Genomic DNA, 20367 nt, shown 5'->3' with positions numbered 1-20367 from the left:
GTACAGCCACTAAGGTCGACGGTACGACACCTTGGGTATGATGACCCCTGTGGCCTTTAACCAGGCCCTTAAGGGTCAGGGCAAAGATCACCAGGACCGTCTTTCCTAAGGGTCGTACCGTCGTGCTCCTAGGGGACCCGGAGGGCCGGGGGGTGGTTCTGTACCGTCGTGCTCAGGGACTTGATATAAAATAGTACTAAGTTACGCAAGACTTAGCGAGACTTTTAGCTTCACATGACGCGTCACTTTCAAGACGGACTTAAGTGGTACGTTGAAGGGAGGAGGAGTTGTTGTGAGGAGCGAGCGAACCAGAGGCTAGATGAGGTCAAGAGAGAGAGAGAGAGAGAGAGAGAGAGAGAGAGAGAGAGAGAGAGAGAGAGAGAGAGAGAGGTCACCAAAGGTCGACCTCCTAGGTATACTCAAGCGAGCCAGCAGAGCTGAGTATACACTCTGGCGCTCAAGGTCGACCTCCTGGGTATACTCCAGAGAGCCAGGAGAGCCGAGTATACTCTACAGCCCAAGTCAAGGCTCGGGGTATACTCCAGCGATCAGGCAAAGCCGAGTATACTCTACACAGAAGGTCACTCCATATAACCAGTAGGGTCGAATATGCTTTACTAACGACGGAGATGATTTGAGGTCGACCCAGGTCACCATTAGAGGTCGACCTAGGTCACCATTAGAGGTCGACCTAGGTCACCACCCTCGAGTATAGTCATGTGATCAGTATACGCGAGAGGGTAAGATATACACGTGTGAGACTGTCCACCACGACAACCAGCAGAACCAGGAAGAGACTCAGTAAACGACGCGGTTCATGAAAATTATGCAAATGTCAGCTGGGAGGAATTGGCTGACGGCTTTATGCGTTCAACGAGTGAGTGTGTGTGTGTGTGTGTGTGTGTGTGTGTGTGTGTTTGTGTATGTGTGGAACATTATGTGTATTACTGTTCTTTCACGTTCACACGAATGTATTATTTAGTATGTACACGACCCTGTTGGTTACGGTGTAAGTATGTACATTGATGTACTGAAGTGTACGTTTGTGTGTATGTTATTCAGCATTATGATTGTAACAGGAAGCCATGATAATACTGTTAACAGAAGTAATGATTGTTATGAGAATTATGATTAATTAGAGAATAATTTTCATGTGGTTAGTTATGTGATCCCGGGACCACTATTATTAGACCCCTGCGACCTCGAGCTGCTCTCCAAGCGGGAGAAGGGTAAGGTAGGTTCCTTGGTAGGAGTGCTGATGATGGTACAGCCTCGTCGAGGGTGTCCTTTTGCTCGCAATGTTAACACCTGTAAGGATAATCCAGGAGAACCAAGTATATGTATTATATACCGTGATCCAGTCCATTGACAACACGTCGACCCCTGTATACTACATCATTCCAATTCACTCTATCCCGTGCAAAAAAAAAAAAAAAAAATATATATATATATATATATATATATATATATATATATATATATATATATATATATATATATATATATATATATATATTCATACTATTCGCCATTTCCCGCGTTAGCGAGGTAGCGTTAAGAACAGAGGACTGAGCCTTTGAGGGAAATCCTCACTTGGCCTCCCTCTGTTCCTTCTTTTGGAAAATCAAAAACGATAGGGGAGGATTTCCAGCCCCCCGCTCCCTCCCCTTTTAGTCGCCTTCTACGATACGCAGGGAATACGTGGAAAGTATTCTTTCCCCCCTATCCCCAGGGATAATATATGTATATATATATATATATATATATATATATATATATATATATATATATATATATATATATATATATATATATATATATATATATATATTATGTATGTGTGTGTGTGTGTGTGTGTGTGTCTGTGTGTGTACCTTCAGACATACCTTAACAGTGTAGAAGACATTGAAGACAGTGACCTCATCTCTCACGTACTCCCTAACGCACCCAGGTCCTCAACCCCGTTTTGTACCTGGTGACTCACCTCAACCATCAGGGCTCCCTCCGCTGACACGTCCACCACCAGGTACTACCAACAGCACTCCACTTCCTCCAGGTTCCTCTCCGTCTAAGCTTACACTCAGACCGTCTCCTCTCGCCACTCCCTCCGCACGTCTTTACTCCACTTGTGTTCACACTCAATGTTACCTTTAACACTGTCCCACATTCTTTTCATCTGCTTACGGAAGTAAAGTGTTGTAGATATCTGGGAGTGGATCTGGCAGCGGATGGAACCATGGAAGCGGAAATTCTGGGAGCCTTGAAGAATGTGTGGAAGTCGAGAACATTATATCGGAAAGCAAAAATGGGTATGTTTGAAGGAATAGTGGTTCCAACAATGTTGTATGGTTGCGAGGCGTGGGCTATGGATAGAGTTGTGCGCAGGAGGATGGATGTGCTGGAAATGAGATGTTTGAGGACAATGTGTGGTGTGAGGTGGTTTGATCGAGTAAGTAACGTAAGGGTAAGAGAGATGTGTGGAAATAAAAAGAGCGTGGTTGAGAGAGCAGAAGAGGGTGTTTTGAAATGGTTTGGGCACATGGAGAGAATGAGTGAGGAAAGATTGACCAAGAGGATATATGTGTTGGAGGTGGAGGGAACGAGGAGAAGTGGGAGACCAAATTGGAGGTGGAAAGATGGAGTGAAAAAGATTTTGTGTGATCGGGGCCTGAACATGCAGGAGGGTGAAAGGAGGGCAAGGAATAGAGTGAATTGGATCGATGTGGTATACCGGGGTTGACGTGCTGTCGGTGGATTGAATCAGGGCGTGTGGGGCGTCTGGGGTAAACCATGGAAAGCTGTGTAGGTATGTATATTTGCGTGTGTGGACGTATGTATATACATGTGTATGGGGGTGGGTTGGGCCATTTCTTTCGTGTGTTTCCTTGCGCTACCTCGCAAACGCGGGAGACAGCGACAAAGCAAAAAATAAAAAAAAAATAAAAAAAATATATATATATATATATATATTTTTTTTTTTTTTTTTTTTTATACTTTGTCGCTGTCTCCCGCGTCTGCGAGGTAGCGCAAGGAAACAGACGAAAGAAATGGCCCAACCCCCCCCCATACACATGTACATACACACGTCCACACACGCAAATATACATACCTACACAGCTTTCCATGGTTTACCCCGGACGCTTCACATGCCTTGGTTCAATCCACTGACAGCACGTCAACCCCTGTATACCACATCACTCCAATTCGCTCTATTTCTTGCCCTCCTTTCACCCTCCTGCATGTTCAGGCCCCGATCACACAAAATCCTTTTCACTCCATCTTTCCACCTCCAATTTGGTCTCCCTCTTTTCCTCGTTCCCTCCACCTCCGACACATATATCCTCTTGGTCAATCTTTCCTCACTCATTCTCTCCATGTGCCCAAACCATTTCAAAACACCCTCTTCTGCGCTCTCAACCACGCTCTTTTTATTTCCACACATCTCTCTTACCCTTACGTTACTTACTCGATCAAACCACCTCACACCACACATTGTCCTCAAGCATCTCATTTCCAGCACATCCATCCTCCTGCTCACAACTCTATCCATAGCCCACGCCTCGCAACCATACAACATTGTTGGAACCACTATTCCTTCAAACATACCCATTTTTGCTTTCCGGGATAATGTTCTCGACTTCCACACATTTTTCAAGGCTCCCAAAATTTTCGCCCCCTCCCCCACCCTATGATCCACTTCCGCTTCCATGGTTCCATCCGCTGACAGATCCACTCCCAGATATCTAAAACACTTCACTTCCTCCAGTTTTTCTCCATTCAAACTCACCTCCCAATTGACTTATATATATATATATATATATATATATATATATATATATATATATATATATATATATATATATATATATATATATGTGTGTGTGTGTGTGTGTGTGTGTGTGTGTGTGTGTGAACACAACTTCGTGCAAAAGAACTTGCACTTTCCTAGAACTGTCAATGCTCTCCATCAGCAAGGATTCGAACCTCGTACGATTTTTGTGGTAAATAGATACGTTAACCACTCGGCTATGCTGCCCATAATAGGGAGATGGCTATTCGATTACTAGTAATCGAAAACCCTTCGTCTCGGATCCATGAGCAACGGGGTCTAGACCCGGTCATGTCCCATGAGGCTCACATTTAATACCCAGTTGTCAGTAATTTTACCGAACTTACTCTCACACGTGGAGGTGTATGAACACAAATATAGGGGATATGAACGTGCACTTTCATAGAATAGTCATTTCCCCATCATGGCCAGCATAGGCGAGTGGTTAGCGTACCCAACTACCACAGAAATGGTCTGAGGTTCGAATCCTTGCTGTTGAAAGGCATTGTGTTGAAGGAATTTATGTGATATATATATATATATATATATATATATATATATATATATATATATATATATATATATATATATGTATGTATATATATATATATATATATATGTATATATATATATATATATATATATATATATATATATATATATATATATATATATATATATATATATATATATATATATTGGTAAATGCTGTTTCACATGTTTTCGTTCATGTTACTTAAAACAACATAGTGAAGTAATCTCGTGAGCTTCCATTACTGTATTACACAGGCAGCCATCGTGATGATATATTGAAGTACACCAGAGTACAGTATTGTTATGAATACCCCCTGGTGCCTTCTATCATTCTCTCTCTCTCTCTCTCTCTCTCTCTCTCTCTCTCTCTCTCTCTCTCTCTCTCTCTCTCTCTCTCTCTCTCCTCTCTCTCTCTCTCTCTCTTGCTCTCGAAGTTCCCCTTCATTTTGTATTTCTAGTTTCTCCCTAAATATTTGTAAATACCATTGAAAAGTCTTGCTACTTTTTTTCATTTAGTGTTCTATCTATCTAAATACGTCGTCTCAATTTTTTTTTTTTTTTTGTATGTCAGTGTTTGAGGCATGCAACCCTGCAGATATTCATTTTCCAAGGTTTTGTTCGAAAACATAAGTGCAGGTCAGGTCGTAGTGTCGCCCGTTTTCTGAACGAGGGGGTGGAAGGATTTGCGGAGGTTACAATGCAGGCGAAACTTTACCAATTAAGATGTCCACGAGTCTCCTGGCTGTGAGGAAAATGAAACTTAATTGGCTTGTGAGGCGAGGGGAGAAGAGGGGTGGAGAAGAGAGAGAGAGAGAGAGAGAGAGAGAGAGAGAGAGAGAGAGAGAGAGAGAGAGAGAGAGAGAGAGAGAGAGAGAGAGAGAATTGCTTTTGGCAAACTGAAGGGTGGAACGTCATGGTGTCTATTTCTTTCCGTACGCGTCTAAGCTTTGGAACTCGTTACCTTCTCTTGCCTGTCCTGAACCTCCTCCTGAATCTGTAACGCGCACGTATCCAGGCTTTGGTCAAGATGGGCAGCCGAATTATAAACTTTCGATGGGGGGGATGCCAATTATGAACTCTTAAAGGGGTAGTAGGGGTGAATTATGAACTCTTAAAGGGGTAGTAGGGGTGAATTATGAACTCTTAAAGGGGTAGTAGGGGTGAATTATGAACTCTTAAAGGGGGTACGGGCGAATTATGAACTTTTAAAGGGGTAGTAGGGGTGAATTATGAACTATCAAGAATGGAGGGAGTGGATTATGAACTCGCTAAGACGATAATGGAAGAAGGCTCAGAGCAAGTGTGATATGTTGAAACGCTGCTGCATCTGAGAGAACTTAGCAGGTCCTGATCTGTTTAGTTGTTAAGTTCAGTCACTAACACCAGACATATTCTCATGAGACTGAATACAGCGGTTGTAATGAAGTAAGGCCCACTTATGAGTGACACTGATGAGTGAAAGTGAGTTCCTGATATCTTAGCGCAGTTGATAGGATAGGTGAAGGAAATTATGTTCGATGATACAAATTAAAATGCTTTTGCTCGTGAGAAAATTTCAGTATAGACTTACGGCATATTGTTTAGAGAGATCATGAAAACAATTAAATTTGCATAAACATTATTTTTGTTTTGTTACGAGGGATTAAAAAGGATGTAAATCACCATCATTAATAGATTTATTGTGTATTGTATAGCTTACATGGGGGGGAAGGGATACACTCTCCAGCCTCTAACATAAAAAAATAGAGGAATAACTGACAGGTGATACTCAGCATTTACAATTATTCGAATTACTCCATCAGTGCAGTGGAAAATGCTATCAGTCGGATATCGACGACGAAAGAAATAGATAGAATATTGACAGAATAGAATGATGGAACAATAGACGATTGATGAAAATAACCAAAGATTATTATGTTTTTTTCTTAATATTGATATTGTAATGTGAAGGACACAAGAAGATGTAAAAGATGATATCATATAAGGAATGAATATATATATATATATATATATATATATATATATATATATATATATATATATATATATATATATATATATATATATATATATATATATATATTTCTTTCTTTCATACTATTCGCCATTTCCCGCATTAGCGAGGTAGCGTTGAGAACAGAGGACTGGGCCCTTGAGGGAATATCCTCACCTGGGCCCCTTCTCTGTTCCCTCTTTTGGAAAAAAAAAAAATATAAAATAAATATATATAAAAATATATATAAAAAATATATATATATATATATATATATATATATATATATATATATATATATATATATATATATATATATATATATATATCAAGAGGCTGAGGGATGTCCAGCGTCCTGAATATTATCTATTGGGTCAACTAGAGGAGAAGTGCCTGGCGAAGGCGAATTGGACGAGGTCATCCTCGAGTTAAGGCTCAAGTATTACTTGACTGACCGTTCAAAATATCTTGCCCATAGGGTCAAGGGTCAGCCCCGGGGCTGACAGCCATGGTCGTGGTAGATGAGGTGGCATAGTGACAGTTGAGGGCCATACTGTCAGCTGAGGCAGGTGAAGATGACACTCTCAGCTGAGGTAGGTGAAGGTGACATTGTTAGTTGAAGTAGGTGAAGGTGACATTGTTAACTGAGGCAAGTGAAGGTGACGCTCTCAGCTGAGGAAGGTGAAGAGGAAACTTTTAGCCGAAGGTGAAGGTGACACTGTCCGTAGAGGCAGGTGAAGGTGATATACTGTCCGCTGAGGAAGGTGAGTGTGACACTGTCCGCTGAGGAAGGTGAAAGTGACAGTGTCTGTCGTGCCATTTGGTATTCCTTGTGAGGGCGTCAGCAGGCTGGGAGTGAGGGGAGGGTGTAGTTTGGTGTGGTGTGGTGAGCATTACGTGCTGGGAGTCAGCCACGACATGATGCGGGTTGAACATTTACATTTTTGCGATGATTTTTTGTAAATGGTAAATAACACGACGAGTGCGTGAGTGAGTGAGTGAGTGAGTGCGTGAGTGAGTGAGTGAGTGAGTGAGTGTGGTGATGGCGTGTAACAAGCTAACCTCTTGTTCTTGTTTGACCTCGTTTACTCTATTTACTTATCTATTTACTTACTTATCTATTTACTGACTTACTTATCAGTTTACTTACGTGTCCTTCGTCTGTGACTGTCTGGTTGACTGTCTGTTTACCTATGTATTTACGGATCTCTCTCTCTCTCTCTCTCTCTCTCTCTCTCTCTCTCTCTCTCTCTCTCTCTCTATATATATATATATATATATATATATATATATATATATATATATATATATATATATTGCTCATAAGAATTAGAGGGAAGCTTGGCGTTTCTGTCATCTTGTTTCCTGATGGGTTTATCTAGATACGTATGAAGCAGTTGATGTACATTGATTGGTTCGCCATCCAGTACAAGAATAGGATCGATTCGGACCACACTAGAGACAGATTCCACAGCCTCACTCTCTGAGGGCCTCGGACTGAGTATACTTCACACTTACACTGTGGATGATGACCACTTTAGAGAGAGAGAGAGAGAGAGAGAGAGAGAGAGAGAGAGAGAGAGAGAGAGAGAGAGAGAGAGAGAGAGAGAGAGAGAGAGAGTTCTGAGCCATCTTGATAAAAGACACAAGCCTTCTTACACTGTCCACCTCCGACCAGGAGCAGTGAACAGGTTAGGAAGGACGGCGCAGTGGTGGTGAGCAGTCTGGGGCGCAGCAGCTGGGTGCTGATGGATAGTGATAGATTAGAGGCGGGCGTGTGAGCGGGCGGGAGGGAGGGCGGGTGAGCGGGACCCGAAGTGAGTTGATGAGACGTTCTTTGAGAGGCGCCTGTCGACGTTGCTGTGGTCAGGGGATGAAAGGATGTGCTGGAGAACGTGACGAAATACGTGTACTAAGGGACGTTCAGGTTGATGTAGAGTCGTGGATGATATACATATGTATGTGTTTACACATGGCTATACTTACATAGGTATGTGTATACATATGCCTGTACTTACATACGGAAACACACACACAGACATAAAGATATACAAACACATTATTGAGAATGACTATTTGGCAGGCATGCTGAAACACACACACACACACAAACACACACACACACACACACACACACACACACACACACACACACACACACACACACACACACACACACACACACACACACACACACACACACACACACACACACACACACACGTACCAGAAGGTTTGAAGTCATGTCTGAATATGTTTGCCGATGATGCCATGGCCATGAGGTAAATAATGATGTGGACTGCATGCAGGGAACTCCAACGTTTGCCTGATACACGTTTGATGAAATTCATGTAAACGTAAAGTTGATATGGATGGTTCACAGCGAAGGAAGACCTCGATACCAAGATTATGTACTAAGAAATAAACTGCAGGACTGTGTGTGTGTGTGTGTGTGTGTGTGTGTGTGTGTGTGTGTGTGTGTGTGTGTGTGTGTGTGTGTGTGTGTGTGTGTGTGTGTGTGTGTGTGTGTGTGTGTGTGTGTGTGTGAAAAAGACTTGGGGGTTGACATTGTTCATAACCTGTCGTGGGTAAAGGAACACAAATTGGCTACTGGCAACTGCTACAATCACATTCAAGTACATGATAAAGAAATAATGAAGCAGACTGTTCACATATGAGGCCAAAACTAGAATATGCTTCTCAAATTTGTCACCACACTTAGGGGAGCACAAAGAACTCCTAGAGAAGGTCGAGAGGAGTGGTAACATAAAATGGTACCAGAATTAAGAGAGTTGAGTTACTGTATGACTGGATGACAACCTTCATGTTTCTATACCATTTTGATATGACGGGAATGAACTCCCTCCCCCACCCCCTGCTGTGTAGATAGGGAGTTACACACACACACACACACACACACACACACACACACACACACACACACACACCCCACACACACACACACACCACACACACACACACACACACACACACACTAGAGGAGCGGCCACCAGCAGAGGCGGGTAACCACCTTGTCACTTCAGCAGGGCAGGAAGGGTCTCGCCACAATTTGCTTCAATCGTCCTCCTCCTCAAACCCTCACTCCCTGGCTACTGACCCTCACCCCCCTCTCAGGGTCATCCCGTTTTCTTTGTTAGGTGGAGAAAAAGGAGAGAGACTTTAATTGAACTGGTCATATGTACGTCACATATGCCTGTACTCACTTTATTATTACGGAGTGTTCTTTCTCTCTCTCAGATTCTTTAAACTAGTGACAGTACATCTCTCTCTCTCTCTCTCTCTCTCTCTCTCTCTCTCTCTCTCTCTCTCTCTCTCTCTCTCTCTCTCTCTCTCTCTTCTGAGATTTGCTTGGACTTTTGGTCTGTGTGGTCTATGTATCTATGTAACTATGTAATTCTCTCTCACTCTTTCTCTCTTTGTATATATATATATATATATATATATATATATATATATATATATATATATATATATATATATATATATATATATATATATATATATTGGAAAGGATCACATTTGAGCGCGTCATCAAGTATATTCTTATGAGTCCCCGGGGAAATGGAACACGGTAAGTTCCCAAGTGCACTTTCGTGTGATAATCACATCATCAGGGGAGATAGAAGAAAGAAATATAACAGTCAGTTGATATACAACGAAGAGAGGTAACTAGGACGCCATTTGGTAAACAAATGACCTCTGAAATGCAAAGGTGAGATATGCACAAAAAGAGAGGACTCCTTAAACCTCCGAGGCCCAAGGCTCTTCAATACCTAGCCAGGTACCATCAGAAACAACATGGAGTGCACAGTAGGGAAGTTCAAGAGTGCGCTGAAGAAGTGCTTGCAAAGTGAACCAGACCATCCAGGCTGTAGGGGCTGTGTGGGCCTGAAGATTGCGTTTCCAATAGCTCGGTCGACCAATGACCCAAGCCAGCAGCCTGGGCCCAGCCTGGGCTGGGGAGGGTGAAGACCCCCGGAGATTCCACGAGGTATCCATCAGGTATCCAACAACATTTAATCTCCTTGTAACCTCCCTACTGTATTCCTCTTGTAGTCTACAGCCTGTAGTCCTCTTGTATCCCTATCTTTCCCGTAGTTGCCCCCTTCCTTTACTATAAGCTAAAACGTTTTTCCTCTCTTTCTCTCTCCCGTCTCACAAGCTTAAAGTATTGAGTTGATGTTGTGGGGCATGAGAGGTTCATGAGTAAGCCGCCAAGATGTGTGTTGACCTTGGCTGGCACCATCAATAAGGTCTGTAGGACGGTAGTTGGCCGATAGAATTCCGTCCATACTTTCGTCCTGAGAGATCACTCTTCAGAACCTACGGATGACACAAAGAACACAGCATTTCGGAGAAGAGGCAAAATATACGATTGATTCTACCGTTAGTGCAATGAAGAGAGTGGGATTATCGAAACACTGAACCCTGCTATTTGCATATGAATCCCCAGTAATACAGCTACTGCACTCTGTTCCCTCTGTAAATCCCCTGCAGCTGTTGCGGGTTTCAATGACAGAATGATTTTGCGATTTCACCTCGACATGAATCGCCAGGCCATGTTGGTTTACACTGCACTTTGCCTCTTTTTTTGTTGTTGTTGCTGTCATAAGTCCAGAGCTATCTACGTCAAGGGATTTGCTCTTGTATAAATCCTCAGCAATATACGTAAAGGGTTCAGTCCTTATATGAATCCACAACAATGTACGTCTACATCCCCAGCATTAAACACACTTCATTTTGTTTCTGTATTTAATCCCGTCACTGGATGTGTTTACAATCTACTCCTGTAAATATATCCCCACTGGGCATGATTCACAGCGCCCTGTCCTTTAAGGAAGTCCACAGTAGTGGAACCTGGTTATAACTAACTATTAACTAACTAACTTACTCTCGAACTGACTAGCTAAAGATGGAACTAAGTGATTTACTTATTTACCCACGAACTAACGAACGGCTAACAAGCGAACTTACTGACAAATTCATTCACTGACTCACTCACTCAGTAACTAAATAATTGACCGACTAACTGACAAACTAACGAACTGACTCAGCAACAAAATAATTAGCTAACTGAAAAACTGCACCAGTGAATTACTAACTAACTAGCTAATTGCCTACCTCCCTACCTACTTAACTAACTAACTAACTAACCTCCCTCCCTCCCTCCCTCCCTCCCTACCTACCTACCTACCTACCTACCTACCTACCTACCTACCTACCTACCTACCTACCTACCTAACTAACTAACTAACTAACTAACTAACTAACTAACTAACTCACTCACTCACTCACTCACTCACTAACCTCCTACCATCACAGTTCACTATACCGCCGCCAGAGGTGGTGCTGGACCTAGAACAGAGGCAGCAGTGGTCCAGGCCAGCGGTCCGCCTCTGTTGTTTCAGAGTCTTGAATTCTCTGCATATTTTCTATGACTGGGCTGCGGCAGAATTCCACAGGGTTGAGAGCGGTGGAGTTGGGTTGAATTCTCTTCATACACCCAACTATAAACGCTGAATCATTTCCCCCCCCCAAAAACGTCTATGGATACATAGACGTGACTGTGATAAAGAGGATTATATTATCAGGGATGTATTATCATACACATACATTATAGTTGTATTTCAAGTATTTGTATGTAAAGTGCAAAATTTTTAGTCAGGGATCAAAGAGTTGAGTGAGGGATTATGAGTGCAAGGTGGATATAAGTGTATACCCGAATAATCCTGTAGCTGACATATTAATTATCGACCGTAATTAGTAATTGCTTCTTCGTATGCTTTAATTTGTGTGACGTAATGTTGTAAGGTCTGAAGATGCACGAAGATCTGGGGGGGACACTCCACAAAGCCATTCTCATTCACAGCCGCCAAAGGTCGTATATGTCATGCTCTTATGTGAAGACCATTGAATGAACACGTCTGCTGAATATTCATTTTTTTTTTTAATACATGTTCGCTGTTTCCCGCGGTAGTGCCGGGAACCAGACGAAGAAAGGGCACATATGTTTTCACACACACGCACACACACACACACACACACACACACACACACACACACACACACACACACACACACACACACACACACACACACACACACATATATATATATATATATATATATATATATATATATATATATATATATATATATATATGTATATATATATATATCCATACACGAGCTTTCCTGTGTAATACACCGAAATCACAGCTCCCTATCCACATCCAGGCCCCCACAGACCTTTCCATGGTTTACCACTAACATTTCACATTCCCTGATTCAGTCCAGTGACAGTACGTCGCCCCTGGTATACCACATCGTTCCAATTCTCTCTATTCCTTGCATGCCTCTCACCCTCCTGTATGTTCAGGCCCCGATCGCTCAAAGTTTTTTTCTCACTCCATCCTTCCACCTCCAAATTAGTCTCCCACTTTTCCTCGTACCCTCCACCTCTGACATATATATCCTCTTTGTCAATCTTTCCTCACTCATTCTCTCCATGTGACCAAACCATCTCAACCACGCTCTTTTTATTACCACATATCTCTCTTACCCTTTCATTACTTACTCGATCAAACCAACACATCCACCCTCCTCCGTACAACCATATCCAGAGCCCATGCCTCGCAACCATGTAATATTGTTGGGACTACTATTCCTTCAATTATGCCCATTTTTGCCCTCTCAGAAAACGTTTTCTCTTTCCACACATTCTTCATCTCTTCCAGAACCTTCGTCCCCTCCCCTAACCTATGATTCACTTCCGCTCCCATGATTCCTTCCTTTTTCATGTCCACTCCCAGATATATTAAACATTTTACGTCCTTCAGTTTTTCTCCAGTTGAACTTACATTCCAGCTAATTTATTCTTTCAACTCTGCTGAACCAAATAACCTTGCTCTTATTCACGTTCACTCTTAACTTACTCCTTTCATACACAGTTCAAAACTCAGTGACCAACTTTTGCAGTTTTTCACTCGAATTAACCACCAGTGCTGTATCATCAGCAAGCATTAACTGACTCACCTCTCAGTCCCTCTCATCTCCCCTTCTCCAAGACTTTTGCATTTACCTCCCTCACCACCCCTTCCATAAACAAATTTAACAACCATGGTGATATCACACACCCCTTCCCCAGACCGACCTCCATCGAGAACCATTCACTCTCCTCTCTTCCTGATCGTACACATGTCTTACACCTTGTTAAAAATTTCTCACTGCATTTAGCAGCTTAGCTTCTGCACCATATATTCTTAACACCTCCAAAAAAGTTTCTTTATCCACCCTATCATATGCCTTCTCCAGATCAATAAATGCCACATACGTATTCATTTGTTTTTCTAAGTATTCTCACACACATTCTCTAAAGCAAACACATGACCCATACATCCTTGACCTCTTCAAAAACCAACACTGTTCCTCCCCAAACTGATGCCCTGTATATACCTTCACCCTCTTAATCAATACCCTCCCATACAATTTACCAGGTGTACTCAACAAACGTATACTCTGTGCTGCTATGTAAAGACAAGGGGGGCATTCTCCTTCTAGTCTCGCCACTGCTAACGCACTCTCCTTCCTCTCCTTACACAGGCACTCTACATCCTTCCGGACCAATGCTCACACACACACTGTCCACCACGAAGACCATGAACATATCTAATCACTTAGAGAATATCTTTCATTGCTTTCATAAGAACTGATGTCTGAGACTGAAATGCTAAAACACACACACACACACACACACACACACACACACACACACACACACACACACAGTCGAGAGATAACCTCGGAGGATACAGTGGTAGAGACAAAGGAAAATGTATATACGAATTGTGCAATGATACTCCTTCGTCAGATGTATATATGAATATCTGTTGGTGAATACCTGATGAAGTCTTAGAGGGTCTTCATCCGAGCAGGCCGGGTGGATTAGGTCGTTGGTCGACCAGGCTGTTGGAAGCCGCATCCCACAGGTCCGACATAGCACCCACAGCCTGGCTGGTTTGGTACACTTTGTAGGCACTTGTCCAGTGCACTCTTGAACTTCTGTACCGTGCATTCCATGCTGTTTCTAGAGGTATATGGCAAGGTGTTGAAGAGTCTTGGGCCTCGCATGTTTAAGGCCTTCTCTCTTTTCGTGCATATGACACCTTTGGATTTCAGAGGTACTACAGACAGTGCCTCTGAAAATCCAAAGGTGCCATACGCGCAAAAAGAGAGACCTTAAACATCTGGGAACCGAGACTCTTCATAACCTTGCCTTCTACCATCAGAAACAGCATGGGATGCACGGGAGAGGAGTTCAAAAGTGCACTGGACAAGTGCCTCCAAAGTGTACTAAACGAGCCAGGCTGTGGGGGCTATGTGGGCCTGAGAACTGCAGCTTCCAGTAGTTAGGTTGGCCAACGATCTAATCCATCAGCCTTGCGTGTGTGTGTGTGTGTGTGTGTGTGTGTGTGTGTGTGTGTGTGTGTGTGTGTGTGTGTGTGTGTGTGAAGACCTCCTCCTTAAAGACTTCCCCAAATATTCATCACCAGATATTCATATTTAAACCCTACATAACAGCATCATTGAACAATCCGTATATACATATATCCATAACATCAATAACTTGGATAAAACCACCAAGAAGCAATTACTAGTTTGTCATAAATCGAGGCAGAGCTCCGGAGGAAAGGAAAATAAGCGAAAAATAGATTCATCGTAACTTTCCGATAAGAGAGGAAGACATTAGGGAGAAATCTGCTGGTGGTTGGGGGGAAAGGGGGCTTTGGAGCGGGGTGGGGGTTGGGGGGGGGGTGTTGGAGGGCAGTAAGGCGGATGTCGTTAGCGGGGGAAACCAAAAGACATTTGGATCCTCCTCCATCGTGGTTGTCTCGCCAGTTTAAAGGTGATGCGGAGGAATGAGAAGATCATTCCAGATCTCTGAGGTATGTCTTCACTGTCACCAGGAGGTGGAGTAAGTGAAGGCAGTGAGGGGGATGGAAGGCTGTGACGAAGGATGACTCCCTCTCCGTCGATCAGGGAGAGATATTTCTCTACAGGGAATAGGCCAGCTAGGTAGCTATTTATGGTCAACTAACCAGGTCTCACTAATGTCTGATGACTTTATCTTACAGAGCAAAACAAAGTAACAGTTGCTTCTTTCCAAAATGATGGATGGGTGGATACTGCGGATCTTCAAGATAAGGAAGGACAAACTAGGATATCGCTGTTCTAGATGCTAACATGGCAAGACTGAGGGTGTAGTGATATATAGTGTGTGGTTGAGAGAGCTTCCATATCCATTTTGGTCTCCAGCTCCTCCGTTGTTCCCTCCTCCTCTGATACATCATCCTCTTTGTCAACCTTTCTTCACTCATTCTCTCCATATGTCCAAACCACTTCAACATACCGTCTTCTGCTCTCTCAACCACACTCTTTTTAGTACTACACATCTCTCTTACCCTTTCATTACTTACTCACACCACATACTGTCCTCAAACCTTTCATTTCCATGACATCCATCCTCCTCCATACAACCCTAAGTACAGTCCATGCCTCGCAGCCATATAATATTGTTGGGAATACGATACCTTCAAACAGGATAACGTTTCTTGATCCCCATATTCTTAAGCGCTTCCAGCATATATATATATATATATATATTCTTCTTTTCTTTCAAACTGTTCGCCATTTCCCGCATTAGCGAGGTAGCGTTAAGAACAGAGGACTGGGCCTTTGAGGGAATACCCTCACCTGGCCCAATTCTCTGTTCCTTTTTTTGGAAAAAAAAAAAAAAAAAAAAAAAAAAAAAAAACGAGAGGGGAGGATTTCCAGCCCCCCGCTCCCTCCCCTTTTAGTGCCTTTACGACACGCAGGGAATACGTGGGAATATATATTAAGATATTTATATATTTATTAATATATATATATATATATATATATATATATATATATATATATATATATATATATATATATATATATATATATATATATATGAAAGAAAGAATATATTTGTTTATATGATGATAATAATGATAATGTTTTTCATACATATTTGCCATTTCCCGCATTAGCGAGGTCGCTTTAAGAACAGAGAACTGAGCCATAGAGGGAATATCTTCACTTGACCCCCTTCTCTCTTCCTCTTTTTGGAAAAGTGAAAAACGAGAGGAGAGGATTTCCAGCCCCCCCCCCCCCCCCCCACCCCGCTCCCTCCCATTTTAGCCGCCTTCTACGACACGCAGGGAATACGTGGGAAGTATTCTTTCTCCCTAGGGATAATATATATTAACTGAGTGCAAGAGAGAGAGAGAGAGAGAGAGAGAGAGAGAGAGAGAGAGAGAGATTGTATGATATACATACGAACACACACACACACACACACACACACACACACACACACACACACCTCATCCATTCCTCGACGGGGGTCGGACGTGTGCCAGTGGCACTCTCGGGCCGCCAGAGGTCATCTGTGACCTGAACTTCAACTCCAACAGGTCACTTAGATGACGCCTGAGTGCACTCACTATCGTAACACAACACTGTCTACTTCTAATGAACTCACATGTGAACGAGACAGATACAAGCCACCTTTACCCGTGAACCAGTGAACCAGTAACTCAGTAATAGCCTCTCGAGAGGCCAATGTCAGAGCTGCGGTCGCCTCAGTGTAAACAACATGACACTGACATATACAGTGTATATTCCGAGCCTCCGACCACTGAGGTAATAATGAACCAGCGACTCAGTCGAATCTCCCCGAGGGTCAGAGGTGGTGCGATCGTCCAGTGTAAACACCCAAGACATAGACAAGACACCAGCACCAGTACGGTCCTCACCATGACATACCCGTCACCTAACCTAACCTCAACTGACTGACGACCATCACCACAATCACCTTGCGCCGCCCACTGCTCGTACTGACCTATACAAGGGTAGTCCTATACTAACTATTACCAATGTCATATACATTCCATGGACAAGTGCACTGCTAAACGAGCTAATAGCTTAGTTTGTCTCCTAGTTATGTGTATATCAGCTCTAATATTCCTGTAACGCAACCAACGTGGAACATACTGGTCAATTTATGTTCACCGTTAACTGTATAATGTACGTGAAGACAGTAATATAGCAATTCAACCAGGATGTACTTTAATCTTCAACGCATCACCACTAAATGTATGATGTGTAAACCATAGAATTTGTTCCGTAAAATTTCCTGCACAGTGTTGGCAGACTTCACTCACGTGCTCATCCAAAGCAGGGAATTACCAAGCCCCACTTTGATCTGAAGCTCTTTTGTGATTAGTTAATAGCTTCCGGAATCTAATAAACCATTTTTGTTTATTTATTTTATTGCATCACACACACACACACACACACACACACACACACACACACACACACACACACACACACACACACACACACTAAAACATTTTCCCTGATCTTTTTCTTCCAGGATGATAATAAACCAGCGCTGGTGTAAGGTTACATGATCTCTCGAGCACCAAGCTCCAGGCGTGGGCTTTAATAACTGTTGCCTGAGGGTGAGGGGGAGGGGAAGGGAAGATGTCCTCTTGACCTCCTTCTGGAGAGTGCGGGAAACAGGAGCCGAATGCGAGATGAACAAATTCAATCAGAAACATGGAAACGTTTCGAGCGTCTTCACTGAAATATTGGCCTCTTGAGACTGGGGTTTAGGAGCTTCGCTGCCTCTGTATCCCTCAAAAAGTTTATGTGTTTATACCGTTTCATAAAGTTTAGTGTTGTGCCGATGTTAGTGGTGGCACGGCTCCTCTCCAGAGTTTTTCTTTTTCTTCTTTATTCTTATTTTAACGTAACGGTCAATCCTCGCGTGGTAGGTCTTCATCACAGAAACTAAGGGAAGCAGCTGCATGTTTGATCTATTGTATCTGTCTGTACTGGGCAGCGTCACTTAGGAGAATCTTATGTTGGCTGTTGCCATTGTCGTGATAAAAATGAAAACGAAATGGCAGACAAAACGAATCATTTAGGGGCAAAATATATGCTATATTCCCCCCCCCCCCTTACCCAGCGATGATGATATAGATCCTGCAGTCATATGCTATGTTTCCTTAGTGTGTGGTGATGAGAATGCAAACATGACGAATGGTCTGTAGCAGAGAACTTTTAACCATTAGTCCATAGACTGTTTCCCAGTGGTCCACAGGATGAAGAACAGTAGACGATGAAATAAATTGATCGATACATTTTACCATCAATACCGTCTCTAGTAAGGGTGTGTGAGTGGGATTGTTTGTTCCTGATTGTGATTTCAGACTAGATACAAAATTAGATATATACGGACACAGATACAGCGGCGGGTGTCTGTGTGTGTATGTTCCCACATACGTAGAAAGGTTCAGAACCCCCGATCTAGAATTGATCTGGAAATAGAATGTGGAAAAGTCAGCTTATCGCTCTTAAATGAAAAGAAAAAAAATGATATTAGAAAGAATATTTCTAGTTGAACTATAGCTATGTATTGTTGCCATATACAGTATATATATATATATATATATATATATATATATATATATATATATATATATATATATATATATATATATATATATATATATATTTAGCTCATTTGATGGTGTATTAGTGTGGAGTTGTCTATTGTATTGTAGATGTATGGCGTCCCCATCTTGTTATTTATGGACCAAGACCAGATAGTCGTGGTGATATTAACCTGGACTGGTGGAACCTGAGATGCAGCAATGAAGTGTGGTATTGCTAAATCTGTGATGACTCTAGGCTTGGGTACTGCCTGGAATGCACTGTGGTAAGGAGCAGAAGCTCCCGTCATGATCAGCATGTGACGTATGTGACAGTGCAGCTGGTCAGCCACTGACGGTAGTGGGCATAATGCTTGTGCTTCTTGCTTCACCTGCTAAAGATGACAACTTAGTGACGACTGTGCTGAACCATTTTCGGATCACACACACACACACACACACACACACACACACACACACACACACACACACACACACACACACATCGTCTTGGTCGGGTGTGCGTAGAGTGAGGTTGTCGGAGACTAACCCTTGAACAGTCGAACAAAACAGCTCATCAGAGCCAACAAATCGGAGATAACTATGTCATCTTCAACTTCCTGGAAGCAGTTGGGCATCACATGGTGTATGGTGGACGAGAAGACATCTAGATTGAAGATGGAACGTTTATGTAGTATTCAGCTTATGCTTTTCTTCAGGGAAAGACATACTGCCCAGCTGTCTCATGGGACATCAGTTAGCTTAAGGGTTCCTTTTCTGTGTTAAGTGGCAGCTTTATCGTATTTAGGTTGATGGATGCTGCCTGTTAGGAGTGGGTGAATGTGTGGCAAATCTGCGTGACGAATTTGTGAGGTAAAGCTCTGGCATGGACGAGGAGGTGTCCGGACATGGCCATGGACATACAAGACTTGGCTCCCACCCTGGAGAGGTTAGAGCCACAGACGTTGTGGAGTAAATCGGATGAATAGTTTGACAGTGACCGAAACTATTTGTCGTGGAACTAATTGGAACTAAGTGGAGATCCAGTTGAGCTTCATCTGTGCCCTCCAAGATGGTGACTCCACATCATACGTGAGATGTTGCCATATTGGAGAGTTTACGGTCACTCCGCTAGACTATTTCTTCTATATTACCCAGAGAAAACGGCCCCCGGAATATACACAACGACTTCATGCTCGGAAACTTTGTCACCAAGAAAAGCAAAGGAAGATTTAAGCATTTTGCCAGTCGACGAGGCTACGGGAATGATGATTAACAAGTTATGCAAGCTATCAAATGGCATCATCAGAATTACAAGGGAGTCATGCAGCTCGTGTTCAGTCGTGTCAACATTGGGGTGAGAGGGTTGTGTTCCATCAGATGCCACGAAACTCCTACTCTGCCTTGAGAACGACGAACCAATATCCCACTCGGGAGGAAGTGGCTCTCACCTAAAGTGA

The 20367-nt window shown here is 42.7% G+C and overlaps 1 protein-coding gene across 1 annotated transcript in view; it reads left to right on the top strand.

Moving 5' to 3' along the window:
- The window catches only part of LOC139750044 (uncharacterized), a 400638-nt gene that overhangs the window by 221762 nt on the left and 158509 nt on the right, over positions 1-20367 (top strand). The window lies entirely within an intron of this gene.

Source organism: Panulirus ornatus, chromosome 9 (assembly GCF_036320965.1).
Source record: "Panulirus ornatus isolate Po-2019 chromosome 9, ASM3632096v1, whole genome shotgun sequence".
Classification (NCBI taxonomy): domain Eukaryota; kingdom Metazoa; phylum Arthropoda; class Malacostraca; order Decapoda; family Palinuridae; genus Panulirus; species Panulirus ornatus.
Note: the sequence above shows the minus strand (reverse complement) of the source record. Positions and strands in the feature narration are given on the sequence as shown.